Raw genomic sequence first — 15,777 nt, 5'->3', positions numbered from 1 at the left:
ATACCTGGAGGAATGGCTTTCATCTTGTCATCATAAGGGAAAGGCCGTGGAACTCACGGATAGCAGTTATAATATTTTTAAGTTATTGAAAAAATGCCAGCAGCTGCCCACACACTACTTTGTGAGACAAGCAGATCTCCATCTATGTAGATTACCTTTAATTTGAATTTTTTGTTACTTAAAGAATTATTAACAGAATGGTAGGATTATAAAGTGATGAAATATTTTTAGAAGGCAATTTCACATAATCTCTTAAATTTTAAATACACTAAGTATTACTATTGCAGTTTAATGACTGCAGTATATGAATTTATCCTAATGATATATTCACTCATATACACAAAGATTATATATATTTATATAGACATATAATATATTTATATGTACATATATAGACATTCATTTAAGCATTCTTGCAATAGCAAACAATTGTAAATTATGAATAACTTGGATGTTTACCATTAAGGAGAATGATTAAATAAAACATGGGTACTACGCAGCTATTAAAATAAAGAGTACACAAACATAGAAAGGCCATCAAAATTCAGAGCAAGTTTAAAAATACACTCAAGGGGTGCCTGGGTAGCGCAGTCGTTAAGCGTCTGCCTTTGGCTCAGGGCGTGATCCCGGCGTTCCGGGATCGAGTCCCACCATCGGGCTCCTCCGCTGGGAGCCTGTTTCTTCCTCTCCCACTCCTCCTGCTTGTGTTCCCTCTCTTGCTGGCTATCTCTCTGTCACATAAATAAAAAAAAAAATCTTTAGGGGCGCCTGGGTGGCACAGCGGTTAAGCGTCTGCCTTCGGCTCAGGGCGTGATCCCGGCGTTATGGGATCGAGGCCCACATCAGGCTCCTCTGCTATGAGCCTGCTTCTTCCTCTCCCACTCCCCCTGCTTGTGTTCCCTCTCTCACTGGCTGTCTCTATCTCTGTCGAATAAATAAATAAGATCTTTAAAAAAAAATCTTTAAATAAAATACATTTAAGAACAATATGTATAATATAGATACCACCTTAAACCAGTTAGAATGGCAAAAATTAACAAGACAGCAAACAACAAATGTTGTAAAAGGGGAACCCTCTTACACTGTTGGTGAGAATGCAAGCTGGTACAGCCACTCTGGAAAACAGTGTGGAGGTTCCTCAAGAAGTTAAAAATAGAGCTATCCTACAACCCAGCAATTGCACTACTGGTATTTACCCCAAAGATACAGATGTAGTGTAAAGAAGGGTCACCTGTACTCCAATGCTCATAGTAACAATGTCCACAATAGCCAAACTGTGGAAGGAGTTGAGACGTCCTTCAAAAGATGAATGGATAAATAAGACGTGCTTCATATATACAATGGAATTTTACTCAGCCATCAGAAAGGATGAATACCTACTATTTACATCGACAGGATGGAACTGGAGGGTATTATACTAAGTGAAATAAGTTGATCGGAGAAGACAATCATCATATGGTTTCACTCATATGTGGAATACAAGGAATAGCACAGAGGATCATAGGGGAAGGGAGGGAAAACTGAATGGGAAGAAATCAGAGTGGGCGACAAACCACGAGAAACTCTTGACTCCGGGAAACAAACTGAGGGTTACAGAGAGGGAGGTGGGTGGGGGGATGGGGTAACTGGGTGATGGGCATTAAAGAGGGCACATATGTGATGAGTATTGGGTTTATACACAACTAATTAATCATTGAACACTACATCAAAAGCTAATGATGTACTATATGTTGGCTAATTATATTTAAATAAAAAAATAAAGGAGAAAATACATGTGTGTGGATATAAGCTTACACATGAAACTTTAACAATGGTTATTTTTTATGTGGGAGAAGAATAAGATTTTCAGTGTTCTTTCCAATGCTCAGTACTGTTTCTATCTTGGTTAATGATCATATGATCACATGTTAACATGTTAATAAATTTATTCATGTTGAAATTTAAACACTTGATAACAGCTTGCATTCATTGAAAATTTGAGTTTCAAATAGTAACTGAAGGAACTGACCAAAGGTCCAGGTGAGCAAGGGAGAAATATGATAAAATCACGCAGTATAGATGGCCACTTCTTATCTGTTGGAAAAATAGTCTTTCCCTCTTGGTATTTGGCATTAAGTGGCTGGCTGAAAGTTAGATCTTCAGAAAAAAGTAAAGCATTTATGAACAGCAAAATATATTTGCCATGAATGGATCCATGAAGATAATTTAGAAATCTGTAAGTTAAAGATTATTCTAAATTATTTTCCCATTCTATGGCTTCTAGAATTCATTTTTTGAGTATGAATAAAATAATTTTCACTGACACAAGATTGTGAAAATCACAAGTATTATTTAGGGCTAGATAATTTTATTTTTGCCTAACGATTGCTACTACCTAAATGATTGGATGTTATGTATTTTATTTGATTTGTTTATTATCACTACCCATCCCAAATCAAAAATGGAAAACTCATAAGACAATCGATCATTTTAATACTTTACTTCACACTTTGATAACTGTTTGATAATATTGATGAAGACAAGTTTATAGATTGGATCTATTGCCTTTCTTTCAATTTCAAAAGCATGGGTGTTTTTATTTCATTATTTTTTATTCATGGTCAGGTAAGTTTAAAAGTTAATACAACCAATGGTTGTATAGGAACAGATAAGTGGGAATAAGGATGAAATTTGTTACTAGAATTAGTTGTTACTCATTCTAAAGTGAGGATGAGTGAACAGTGGATCTTTACAATTGTCACAATGTTTGTCATAATACCTAACATGTATTGAGCACTTACAAAGTCCCTGATACGATGTAATCTCTTTACATGCACTACTTCATTAAATTCTTAAAACGAGATATGAGGTAGGTTCTATTATATCTCCATTTTATTGATAAAGTAGCCAGCTGCGACTCAGAGAAATTAAGTAATTTGACCAATTAAGTAATACAGCTTGTCTGGAATACTAGCCCAGGTCTGTGTGACTCTATTAGTCTCTGCGGAGTCCCGAGGCATTAAACACGCACTTGTATATGACATAGAGGTTGGGTTCATATATAAGTCCCACATTGACAAGTATTTGTTTGTGTTGTTCAACACTGTATCACAAATAAAATAGATACTTGATATATATTTGCTAAATGGATGAATAAATATATACACAAATGAAATGCTAATGATCTGAATATAAAATACAAAATAATTCCTCCTTCTTCACAAGACCAGATCTCCTCCCAGGATGCTATTAATTGGTTTCCTTCTTTGAGTATTTAGCTAGAAATGTCTCTTAAGATACCTCCTGTTTAATAATTTTAACATTCTAGGAAATGTTGTTTATTAGTTCTAGAGACATAGCCCAAAACTGAAGACTAACTGAATTTTCCACTCATGGATGGAGAGAGTCCTGGTGGAACAGTGCTTAAAAACAGCCTCAAAACAGTATGTCTTCCTTTGTGTCCTTCTCTCAATGGGTCATAAAGAGACATGCTGAGAATGCTGACTTTGAAGAGCTCCCAAGATAGCTTTCCAGATGACCTCTTGGTTACAAAGGCCTGTTATTTTGAAAGGCATAAGTACCATAGAGAGCAAAGGGAGTGGCTGGAATTTCCTTCCTTGATTGGTGCATTATTCTAAGAAAAGCTGATACAGACCATTTTGCCTCAGAGGGAGGGAACCCAAGCTCCTGGCTTTGCCTAATTTGCAAATCTTGAAACCAATTAATCTTTTAGAAATCTAACAAACTTCCCCAACTGAAAAAAATACGGAGAATTTCTATATATATGACAAAAAAATAACAAAGGAAAATCTAGCATTTATGTGTCAGTACATATTGAGACCATGGGTAGTGCCGGCTACTAACAGAGTACTTTTTCTAATGCATAGTTGGGGGAAAATTAACCCATTTCCCTGCTTAAGCACACTGCTTATGTGTCTCATTGCTTAGACTCCTTAGAATTGAGTTCTGGGCCCTCTACTTAGGTCTATCTAGCATTATCTCCTACTACTGTCATGTAAGAATTCTCTGCTCCAGACAAAACAAGTTCTTAGCCTCTTTCTAAAATGAGCTTAAATGGCCAACGTTAACATCTAGCATTTTTCGAACATGTACTATGTGCTAAATATTCTGCTAAATGCTTCTGTAGATTATCTCATTTAACCTCATAACTCTATAAGGGAAAATCCATTTTACAGATAAAGATATTGAGATACAGAGAGGGTAAGTAATCTGTCCAAGCTCACACAGCTGTTAGTGGTAAATTTGAACTTTAACTTCAGCAGTTTAACTCCCATTGTTTTAATTGTAACCTCTCTCTTACAGAAATAAAATAGTTTAGAACCTTAGTTTTATTCTCTTTGGCCATCATATAACATCACAACCATAAAGTGAGTAGAATATCTCTTTTCTACCTCAAGAAGCTGGAAGATCTGTAGATATCATGTGAATTTGGTTCATTCAGTCATTTAACAAGTGTTCATTGAGTACTTCCTATGTGGAGGCACTGCTTTAGGCACTGAAGATACATTCGTGAAGAAAACAGAAATCCTCACCTTCATGGAACCTATATTTTAGTGCATTTTAGTTCCTCATATTTATCAAAGGGACCTAAGTCCTATACCTAAGTATAGAAAAGTTTTTGTCCCTGGCAAGGGATAAGCAGGCATGTAACTAACTTTGCTTTCTCTTGGAGGCTGATCACTCAGATAAAGGGACACAGTTTCTGGAGGTGAAAAAGAGGTTTAATAATCAAACTTTCATACTACGGGGGCATCTGGGATATGTAGCAGAAAGTAGGTCAGGAGGTGACTGTGGTACACTAAAGAGTACTTATTCAGTCTATAAATGCAGGCCGTTCTCAACTGTCATGAGCTGTCACCATCCTGGAATGTGGGCCAGTGTTATAAAGCTACCAGGATTTCAAGAGAAGACAGAAATCTCATTTTTTTGTGTGAAAACAGCAAAACACAAATACCAAACAAAATTCTGTGCCAATTAAAAAAAATCTATTTTAACGCCGAATGATGTTTCAAAAATACTGCAAGATTCCACTTATATGAGGTACCTAAACTAGTCAAACTCATAGAATCAGAGAGTAGAATTGCAGTTGTCAGGGGCTAAGGGCAACGGGGAATGAAGAGTTACTAACCAATGGGAATAAAGTCTCAATTATGCAAGGAGAATGAGTTCTAGAGCTCTGGTCTATAACATTGTTTTTAAAGTTAACAATTTGTATTGTACACTTAAAAAGTTGTTAAGAAAGTATATATCATAGTGTTTTTATCACAGTAACAGAAAATTGTATATTCTGTGTGTTGATGTGTGTGTTTGTGTGTTGAGGTGGGGTAATTAGAAATGCTGCAGCAGTTAGCACAGTGATTGCATTAGAGGAATGTATCACCAGAGGCCTCTGCACAAACCTAGTAGAATATAGAATGAAGGAGGCCAGGGACCTTGCAAAAGATCCTATAAAAAAAAAAAAAAGGAAAGAAGGATTTAAATCACTAACTAAAAAAGGTACAAGGAGAGTTTGACAAAAGAATCAGGAGCAATGTCAGAATCAGCATGTATCTTCCTGCAAAAACATCACATAAAGTTTATTTCAGCCAATGTCACTTCCCTTCAGGCTCTCTGCAGTTTGCTGACTTGCTCTGAGATAGAGACAGGGCAGGTCATTTCTCCTTTGTCCTGGAGCTCTGGTGGGGATAAACTTTTCCTTTGAAACTTCAGAGACAGGGATAGAGAAAGCCTAAGCCTCCCAGAGGAGGAGTTTCTTGCAAAGAATTTGTTCTACCTTTCTCAGATTGGTTCTCTTGCAGGATCTGGGCATTGCTCTAGGCAAGGTTTATTTTACTATCTATCATCTATCTATCTATCTATCTATCTATCTATCTATCATCTATCTATCTATCATCTATGTATTTATTGTGGTAAGAACATTTAACATGAGAGCTACATCTTAACAAAGTGCATAATACAATCCTGTTGACTATAGGCACTATGCTGTACAGATCTCTAGAACTAATTCATCCTGCGTAACTAGACTTTATACCAATTGAAGAACATTTCCCCATTTCTCCATCCCCCATGCCCTTGGTAATCACCATTCTTTCTGGTTTAATAACTCAGACTATTTAGATACCCCATAAAATGGAATCATTCAGTATTTGTCCTTCTGTGGTTGTTTTACTTCACCCAGCATAATGTCCTCCAGGTTCATTTATGTTGTTACAAATCTGTAGGCATGTTCTGACTCATTTTCCCCAATTACAAAGGCCATGGATGAATCTGAGCCCAAACACAGAAGACCCATGTTCTAGAATCATTTAGCAAAACACTTTACCCAGAAACAAAAGGAGGAATATTATCCACATGACTTTGAATAACTTTGTTAAGTATAGAGAAAGACTAAGAAAATCAATTCTTCTGTGGCGTTTTTGAGCTTTTGGTAGAAGGTAGACTCCCCAGTAATATGGGAAAGTAAAAATGTTTAGCTAAATGTCCAGTTCAGGGAGGGACACCTGGGTGGCTCATTCAGTTAAGCATGATCCCAGAGTTCTGGGATCAAGTCCCACAATGGGCTCCTTGGTCAGCAGGGAGCCTGCTTCTCCCTCTGCTTGCTGCTCCCCCTGCTTGTGTGCTCTCTCTCTCTTTTTTTTTTAAGATTTTATTTATTTATTTGACAGAGAGAGAGACAGCCAGAGAGAGAGGGAACACAAGCAGGGGGAGTGGGAGAGGAAGAAGCAGGCTCATAGCAGAGGAGCCTGATGTGGGGTTCGATCCCATAATGCTGGGATCATGCCCTGAGCCGAAGGCAGACGCTTAACCGCTGTGCCACCCAGGCACCCCTCTCTTTCTGACAAATAAATAAATAAAATCTTAAAAATAAATAAATAAATGTGGTTCATGGTAAACATCCAATAAAGGTCAGCAGTTTTTATCATTATTTCTCAGTTCAATAAATGGTTTTTCCTCTATTGCAACTTTAGTTTCAGTTTTGTTCATCAATTTAACTGAAACACTTATTTTTATAAAAACTTCAAAAATTGTCCCAAACATATGCATATTTGATTGAAAAAAAAGGGGGGGGTCTTGCTTAAGACATTTTGCTAATTATTTCCTTGGCCAAGAATGCTAATGTTCTCAAGTAGCAAGATCATTGATCAATACCCTACTGAAATATAAGCAGTAATTACTATCATTCAGAGTCTTAACAGATTCCCTGAAAGTTTATAAAGTTCAGTGCTTTTAGGCCCTCAAATTTATTATTGTAGATGCATCATTTTTGATAGAAAAAAAAATCAGTTGATTGTATTCAAAGTTACCATAAGTTAAAAAAAATTAAATAGCTCTTAACAGATTCCCTGAAAGTTTATAAAGTTCAGTGCTTTTAGGCCCTCAAATTTATTATTGTAGATGCATCATTTTTGATAGAAAAAAATCAGTTGACTGTATTCAAAGTTACCATAAGTTAAAAAAAAATTAAATAGCTCTATTGAGACACAATCCATATACTATATAATTCACTCATTTAAAGAGTTCAAATGAATGGTTTTTATTATATTCACAGAGGTCTGAAACCATCACTGTAATCTAAGATTAGAACATTTTCATCACCATCAAAAGAAACTCTGAGCTAACAGAGCAGTCATTCCTCACCCCCTACTTCTACCCAGCCTCTAGCAGCCATGAATCAATTTTCTGTCTCTATGGATTTGCCTATTCTGGATATTTCGTATAGATGGAAGATGCAATATATGGTCTTTTGAGTCTGGCTTCTTTCAATTAACATAAGTTTTCAAGTTTTATTCATGTATTAGTTTTTTAAAACATTTTTTTAAAAGTTTCATTTATTTGAGAGAGAGAGAGGGAAAGAGAGAGAGAGAACGTGAGTGGGAGGAAGGGTGGAGGGAGAGGGAAAGAATCTCAAGCAGACTCCCTGCAGAGCATCTCATTCCTTTTTATAGATCAATAATATCCCATCGCATGCATATACCACATTTTGTTTATCTATTGATCCACTGATGGACATTGTTTGCTTTCACTTTTCAGCTATTATGGTGCTGTGAACATACGTGTAAAAGTTTTTGTGTGAACATATGTTTTCAGTTCTTTGGAGTGTATACTTATGACTAGAATAGTAGTAACACAGAATATAGTAATATAGTAAATAATAATAGAATGAATAGCCAAGATATGGAAGAAACCCAAGTGTCCATTCCTAGGTGAATGGATAAAGCTGTGATATGTATGTACAATGGGCTACTACTCAACCATAAAGCACATTTGATACCCGCTCAGCCACTTGTATGACACCCAGCTGCAACAGACTTCCATCCTGCTGGCTGTCTTCTATATTTATATAATATTGAAGGTTTACTGAGTGTTCTCAAGTATATGATCTCATCCAAACCTTACGATAATCTCACAGGTATACTGTACCTCACCGTGAAAAGTAAGGAACTGACTTTGAGGAGCTAAATGACTTGCCTTGGGCCACATGGATTGCAGAGCTAAACCTTGAACTCATGACTTTTGACTCTAGAGTCAGGATTATTCTCATTGCCCCAGGCTATTGTGAGACTTTATTAATCTTTTCATTCTGGGACACTGCCTTTTGCTTGTCGTCATATGTAAAGCTATAGTACATTCTGCCATAGAAATCACTTTAAAATGCTTTTAAATACTACTTGGATCATTTTTCTACCACCTAGAAGTAATGAAAATTTAAGAGCCCACAAGGACTGGGTGAAGACTTCAGTGTGTTTATTGATTATAATTTAGTTTGGATGTTTACTATTCTCTAGTCGCCTAATCAATAAAAAGTGATTAACTGATTAATTGATAGGCATGCTGGTGTTTTCAACCTTTTTACTGACCTGTCCAGATTGAGCGTTCAGCCTACTTATTTATAGTGTAGCAGTTATTGAAGTGCTCACAAAAATTCTAACAGAAAATATATGCAATGACAGATCTGTGTTTGGTCAAGAGGAAGTTATAAAAATTTAGGAGAGCACATTAAGGAAAGGTTTAAGGACATAAATTCTGGAGTCAGGGAGACCTCGGTTTGAGTCCCAACCAAGCTCTGCCATTTACTTGCTGTATGCCTTTAGGCAAATTGTTTAACATCTCTAAACCTCAATGTCCTCATCCATAAAATACAAATGACAGTTTCTCCTACCTTGAATGTTTACTGTGGGGATTAAATGAGTTAATTTAAGTAATGGAATTATAGCATTAGCTAGTATATCAAAAGAATTTCAGGAAATATTAATTACTATTATAGTTATTATTATTTATTTAGTATCGCTAACTTAATTTCCCTCATTAATTTCTTTAACCATACAGAGTGTCAGCTCATTGTGTTGGTGGTATCACAGTTAACGTGATAATGCAGAGAAAACATTTTTCACTCAGTGATTTGCAATGCCTCAACGCTAGATAAATATCTCCTGTCATATTATACACCTCCTAGGCCCCAACTCATAGCTTCTTGGCCTGTCTTCTACTCCAGTCATTGCTAGGCAACTTGTTTCATGTTGAAGCAGCCTCCTAGCACCTCATCGGCCTCACTTTCTGAGCCTGGATTTTCCACGTGGCTGAGTTGAGGGATATATATATGAGAAACTCTTTTAGCACTGGTACATGTGCAGATTTGGAGATTTAGGAGAGTTCACACCCCATGGGGGTCTTTCCCAGTCAAGGATTGAAGCTGGTAGACAAATGCTGCCTTCTTCCATCCCTCAGGTGGACAGTGTAGTTGCATTTTATACAGCTCTTCAGGGGTCTTTGGCAGGATTGAGCCAAGTTTCCCAGAGCAATGACAGCTGGGTAACACATCTTTCCTCTCATACCCTATTTTAATCTTTCCAATCCCCAACCACTGTTTCCTGGGATCACTTTCCAAATAAACTGCCTGCACAGAAGTGCTTATCTGGAGTTCTGCTTTCAGGGGAACTCAGAATGTTATAATATATGGCATGAACCCTACTGAAGTAAATATATTTTGACTTTTAGGTTCCATCTCCTAAGAATTATATTAAGGCCTTTTCGTGGTATCAGAAGACTGTTAAACTGGATCTGGAGGGTAATTTACACCAATCCATTGAATGCTTCTAGACTCCCTTTCAATGATCTTAAGTAATATTTTAGCCCAGGGGTTGGCAAGCTTTTTCTGAGGAGGGACTGATAATAAATATTTAAGGCTTTGCAGGCCGGGTGGTCTCTGTTGAAATTACTTGACTCCATTGTTGTAGCGGAAAGCAGTCAAAGATGATAAGGAAATGAATAGGTGTAACTGTGTTTCAATAGTCTTTATTTACATGTGGCAGTTCTAGGCTTGCAATATAGATGTGATACATAATTTCAACATTTTTTTAGGCAGATATGTTTGAAAGTTATTAATTTAAAATTTTTAAGCCCTAAAGATGCTTGTCTCAAAGCATCTCCTTTACAATAACTGAAAGTGTCTCCATATATTTCTATTCCTTCTCCTCCCCACACCCTCCCCTGCCACCTTTCATGCAGACAAACTATGCTGACTGGAGGAAGGGCTCAAACTGAATGTCTGAGGACTTACTCGATGATAGTAGTTGGATTCATGAGTGCCTGCTCTGTCCCAGGCTTGTACTGATTCCTTTTTTCTGCCTTAGCTCATTTATTTTGGAGAGAAACAGAGGTTGAAGAGGCTGTAGGCAATCTGCCTATATCCTCACAGCAAGTAACTGAGAAAATGAGAGTCAAACCCAAATCCATCCCTACAGTGCACTCTGTTAGGACCACAGGATGGTCTATAGCACATTTGTAAAACTAATAGTACTCTTCGACGGCATAGCAATTTATGACATAGCATTATGTCTCAATATGTGGGGTCTAAGCCGGGAGTGGAGACAAAAACAAGTGTGGTTGTCTAAGAAAAGTGTATCTACCATTCTCTGTCAAAATATTTAACATGTTTTTGGAGTAAATAGCTAATTCCACAACTTTAAAAATATCTAAAGTATGTTAGTGCTGTCATGTAGAACACAGTCTTAGTTATGCGATAGTAATTTGTAAAATTGGATTTTCATTGTTAATTCTTTGGAATTAGTCCAAGAATGAAGCAAAGCATGAGAATTCACACATGGACATTTAAATCATTCATATCCATACTAAGAATGCATTTACAGCAGTTGACAGCTGTCACTGAAATGGCAGCTAATTAGAAGGGCAAAATTTTTTTTAAAAAATTAAGAATAATCCAGATTTCTGCTCTATAATTTAAGAGGACTCAGCTTCATATCTCAGTTGTGATATACTAGTTCTTTGATGATATAAAAAAATACAGATTTTCATTTAAACAATAAGTAACTACTTAAATGACATTTTAAAATTCTATTTAAACTAAAACAACAACAACAACAACAACAATAGTTCACCCATGTCTTCCATCCCCCATCCTCTGCCTCTGGCAATCACCAGTCTGTTCTCTGGATCTATAAGCTTGGTTTTGTTTTTGTTGTTGTTATTTTCTTTTTTAAGATTCCACACGTAAGAGGGATGGATCATACAATATTTGTCTTTCTTTGTTTGACTTATTTCACTTAGCATAATGCCCTTGAGTTCCATCCATGTTGTTTTGCAAATGGCAAGATTTCTTTCTTTTTTATAGCCAAATATTCCATGTATATATACACTACATCTTTATCCATTCTTCCATAGATGTATTCTTAGGTTGTTCCCACAGGTTAGCTATTGTAAATAATGCTGCAATGAACATGGGGGTGCATGAATCTCTTCAAGTTAGTGTTTTCATTTTCTTTGGGTGAGTACTAAGAGTGGAAGTGTTGGATCATATGGTCATTCTATTTTTAATTAAAATAAAACAAAACTCTCCATAGTGTTTTCCGTAGTGGTTGCACCAATTTACATTCCCACCAACAGTGCACAAGGGTTGCCTTTTCTCTACATCCTTGCCCACACTTATTACTTGTCTTTTTGATATTGGCCCTTATAACAGGTATCAGGTAATGTCTCATTGGAATTTGATTTTTATTTTCCTGATGATTAATGATGTTGAACATCTTTCCATGTACCTGTTAGCCACTTGTATGTCTTCTCAGGGAAAATGTCTATTCAGATCAGCCCATTTTTTAACTGGATTGCTTGCTTTTTGCAATTGAATTATATAAGTTCTTTATATATTTTGAATATTAGCCCCTTCTCAGATATATGAGCTGCAAAAACTTTCTCCCATTCAGTAGGTTGCCTTTTCACTTTGTTGATGGTTTCCTTTGCTGTTCAGAAGCTTTTTAGTTTGATATAATCCTACTTGCTTATTTTTACTTTTGCTGCTTTTGTTTTTGGGTCAGTAAAAAAAAAATCATGGCCAAGACCTATGTCAAGGTGCTCACTGCCTATGCAGTAAGCTATTTTTGAACACTGTAAATGATAGCAGGTTTTAACTACTATGTGAATAAAAGAAAGATAGCAATAGAGATGAAGGGTCACAAATCTAAGCTGAAACACAATGTTATTGTATTTCTAACAGACGGTACCTTCAATCCACATTGAACTGTTGTAGACCAAAGGATGCACAATTGGGATGGGAGTCTATAGCTAATTCTAGATATACATTAAGTTCAGTCATGGAAAAGAGAATATGAAGGCAAATAAAGAACAAAGCATAGCGCTCCTATGACATTTGCCATTTGGTCTGTGAAGTGGAAGAAAAATAAGGTAAAAATTACAAGACATTTGAGGATAGTTTTGAGCTAAAAATTTGAATGAAACCCAAATCTCAGAAAAACAGCATAATTAGTGAGTCGCAGGATTGAGTCACATTGTGACCAGCACAAGAAAGGCAAGGGGGCATGGGGCAAATTTCATGAAAAAGAAGATCTGATTGTAAAGGGGAACATTTATCAGTGGAGGATAAACTGGTTTGAAGAAATACATAAATATGGATAATATTTTTCTTGAATTACAAGATTTTCATACTGCTAGGCCATCTTAGAAATTATCCAAGAAATAATCTTTACCATTCCTAGACTGGATTTTGAGACTTGGTCTGTGTTAAGGCATCTAATCAGTGTGAACTCAATTGTTCATTCATTTATTCAACAAATACAAATCTTTAGTTTTTTGCCCTTCTTCTTGGCACAACTTGAAAATTTTATTTTAGTACACATATCCTCTTTAGTAAACATATCCAGGTGGCATGGGTGCTGGAACCATCTCCTAACGTTAAGAGTGTCTCACCTCAGCTTAAGCCAACCAACCCTTGACACCAAGGTTGATTGAGGGATGCGCACAGCACAGCCAATTAAAAACATAAGAAGCTACTGGGCATCTTGGAAATGGGACTTCCCTCTCTCTGCCATGGGAGCAACTAGAAGAGATTCTTTCTCCCTCTGATGGTGTGATATGAAGATGTGGAGCCTGAAAAAACTGAAGCCATTATGCTGCCAAGAGAAAAACACCTGGGTGCTGGTGATTTCAGTTGGTTTGAACCATCGAACCAGTCAGAATGTATTCTGGAGTTTTTGGTTTTGTGAGTTAATGAACTCTCTTTATTGCTTAAGCCTGTTTGATTTGGGTTTCTTTTTGTTACTTATTTATACGAATCTTTGTAGAGTAAAAGTACATTGTGTCAGGTTCTAGGGAACCAAGACAAATAAAACTATGCTCTGCTTTCAGAAGACTTCCTATGTCATAGAAATAGAACCTCTGAGCTATAGGTTGAAGACGACCCAGATACTTTCAGGTAAGAGACTGAAGCACTAGAAGAAATCAACTGAGTTAAATTTTTAAAGAGAAATTATAAGAGAAAAGAAAAATAAATATTTCTTGGGGGGAGGACAAGATATAGAAATGAATAACAAAAGCTTGTGCTACCCAGTGCATAGATTGAAAAATAAACCAAAAAATTACCTGAAAGTCTTAAAAGGTCCTCTGAATGTGAATCAAACCAGTTTCAATGGAAAACATTTATATATCCTAAAGTCTTGTTGTGCAGAACAGAGGAATTTTGGGTAGTGTTCACAGCTTCTAGGAGCAAAAGCATGTTCTTTCCTCCTACAAATAATTGAGAACAAGATGTCTGTACAGAATTAATCAGATTGGTGTCAAAGATGAGTTACAAAGCCAGCAACATCTAAGAGATCAACTGTGTCATCTTTATCCTTAAGAACAATTTAAATCATTAAAAATAGATTGATTGTATCTTGAGCTCATAGCTATATTCAATTACATCCACTGTCACAGAAAATGTGCGGCTGAGATTTTTTAACCTTTCTTTTTCAAAAGAGTAAAAGAAGCCTCCTGGCAAGAGCAGGAATTGTTCTTTTTACTTAACACAGAATTGAGATTTATGGTGCTGGGTTATGTAAAAGAAAAAGGGAAATAAATGTGTTTGTCTTCTGGCTATAAAGAATGATCTCTTGTGGGTTTAGCTTTGGGCTTCTACATACAAAATAGGGATGTGTGCTACAGAACATATGACTCAAACTATAATGTGCATACAAATCATGTGGGAATCATATTGAAATGCAGATTCAGATTTAGGAGATCTAAGTTGGGCCTTAGATCTGCATTTTGACAAGATCCCCCATGATACTGGTGCTTCCAGGTCTATGGATCACACTTTGAGAAACAAAGATGTAGGGTGAAGAGCTGGGCTACAGAGGATGCAAGAAGTCTGGGCCTCGTTCCAGCCCCATCATTAACCAGTTGTGAGAACTTGCTAATATCACTTAAACTTTGAGTGTTTCTCATATATAAAATGATGGAGCTGGACTTAGTCATTTCAAAATCTATGACAAAGCCAATCCAACAGGAAAAAGAGGCTCTATATATTAATCATGGTGTTTAAAAATCTTCTCTGTTCACTTTTCATTGCTCCTTTCCTTCAGGGAAGCTATCATCTATCATACTAGCAACATGACTCTTGTCCTTGGCTCTTCTCTCTCCACTACCTCCCTATATTTAGTCAATCTTCACCTATCACCCAGTTTCTTACTAAATAATTGTAGACTCTTTTACTTGTTTGTTTCTACTTCCACTGGTAGAACTAAAATTCAAGTAACCATCATCTTCCTCTTGACCACACTATAACAGTCTCCTAAAAAGTAAATTCCTTCTGTCCCCATTCCAATCCATTATTCATTCATTTATTCAGGAAATGAATATTTTTAATAGTCTGCCTCATGACATTTCCTGTCTTCTAGGCATAATGCTTTTCATACACTGCAGCATACCTCTCCTCCTGTCCTCTCCGCTATGTGGTTAGATGGGTTCTACCTACCTTTCCATTCCAATACTGAATTTATATCTAATTATCTCCTGTCCCTGTATGAAATCTTTCAGTGACTTCCCACTTTTTGTAAGGAAATGGACTAGTCTCTATTATGAAATAGGCCATGCACGAGCTCACTCTTGTCCTCTCCTTCTCTCCCCTCTTGCTCTCACAGTTTAGTCATATAGACTCCTTTAAGTTTTTTAAAAGCCTCATGCTGGGGCGTCTGGGTGGCTCAGTCATTAAGCATCTGCCTTCGGCTCAGGTCATGATGCCAGGGTCCTGGGATCTAGCCCCGCATCAGGCTCCCTGCTCAGCGGGAGGCCTGCTTCTCCCTCTCCCACTCCCACTGCTTGTGTTCCTTGTCTCGCTGCCTCTCTCTCTGTCAAATAAATAAATAAAATCTTAAAAAAAAAAAAAGAGCCTCATGCTCTTTTTCATCTCAGCTTCTTTGTGCCTGTAGTTCCTTCAGCCTGGCATATTCACTCATCTCCTCCCTGATTCAGAGTCCCTGCTGGTGAATT

The sequence above is a fragment of the Ailuropoda melanoleuca genome, chromosome 3 (assembly GCF_002007445.2).
Source record: "Ailuropoda melanoleuca isolate Jingjing chromosome 3, ASM200744v2, whole genome shotgun sequence".
In the NCBI taxonomy this organism is placed as follows: domain Eukaryota; kingdom Metazoa; phylum Chordata; class Mammalia; order Carnivora; family Ursidae; genus Ailuropoda; species Ailuropoda melanoleuca.
The sequence above is the reverse complement of the archived record's forward strand: the minus strand, read 5'-3'. Positions refer to the sequence as shown.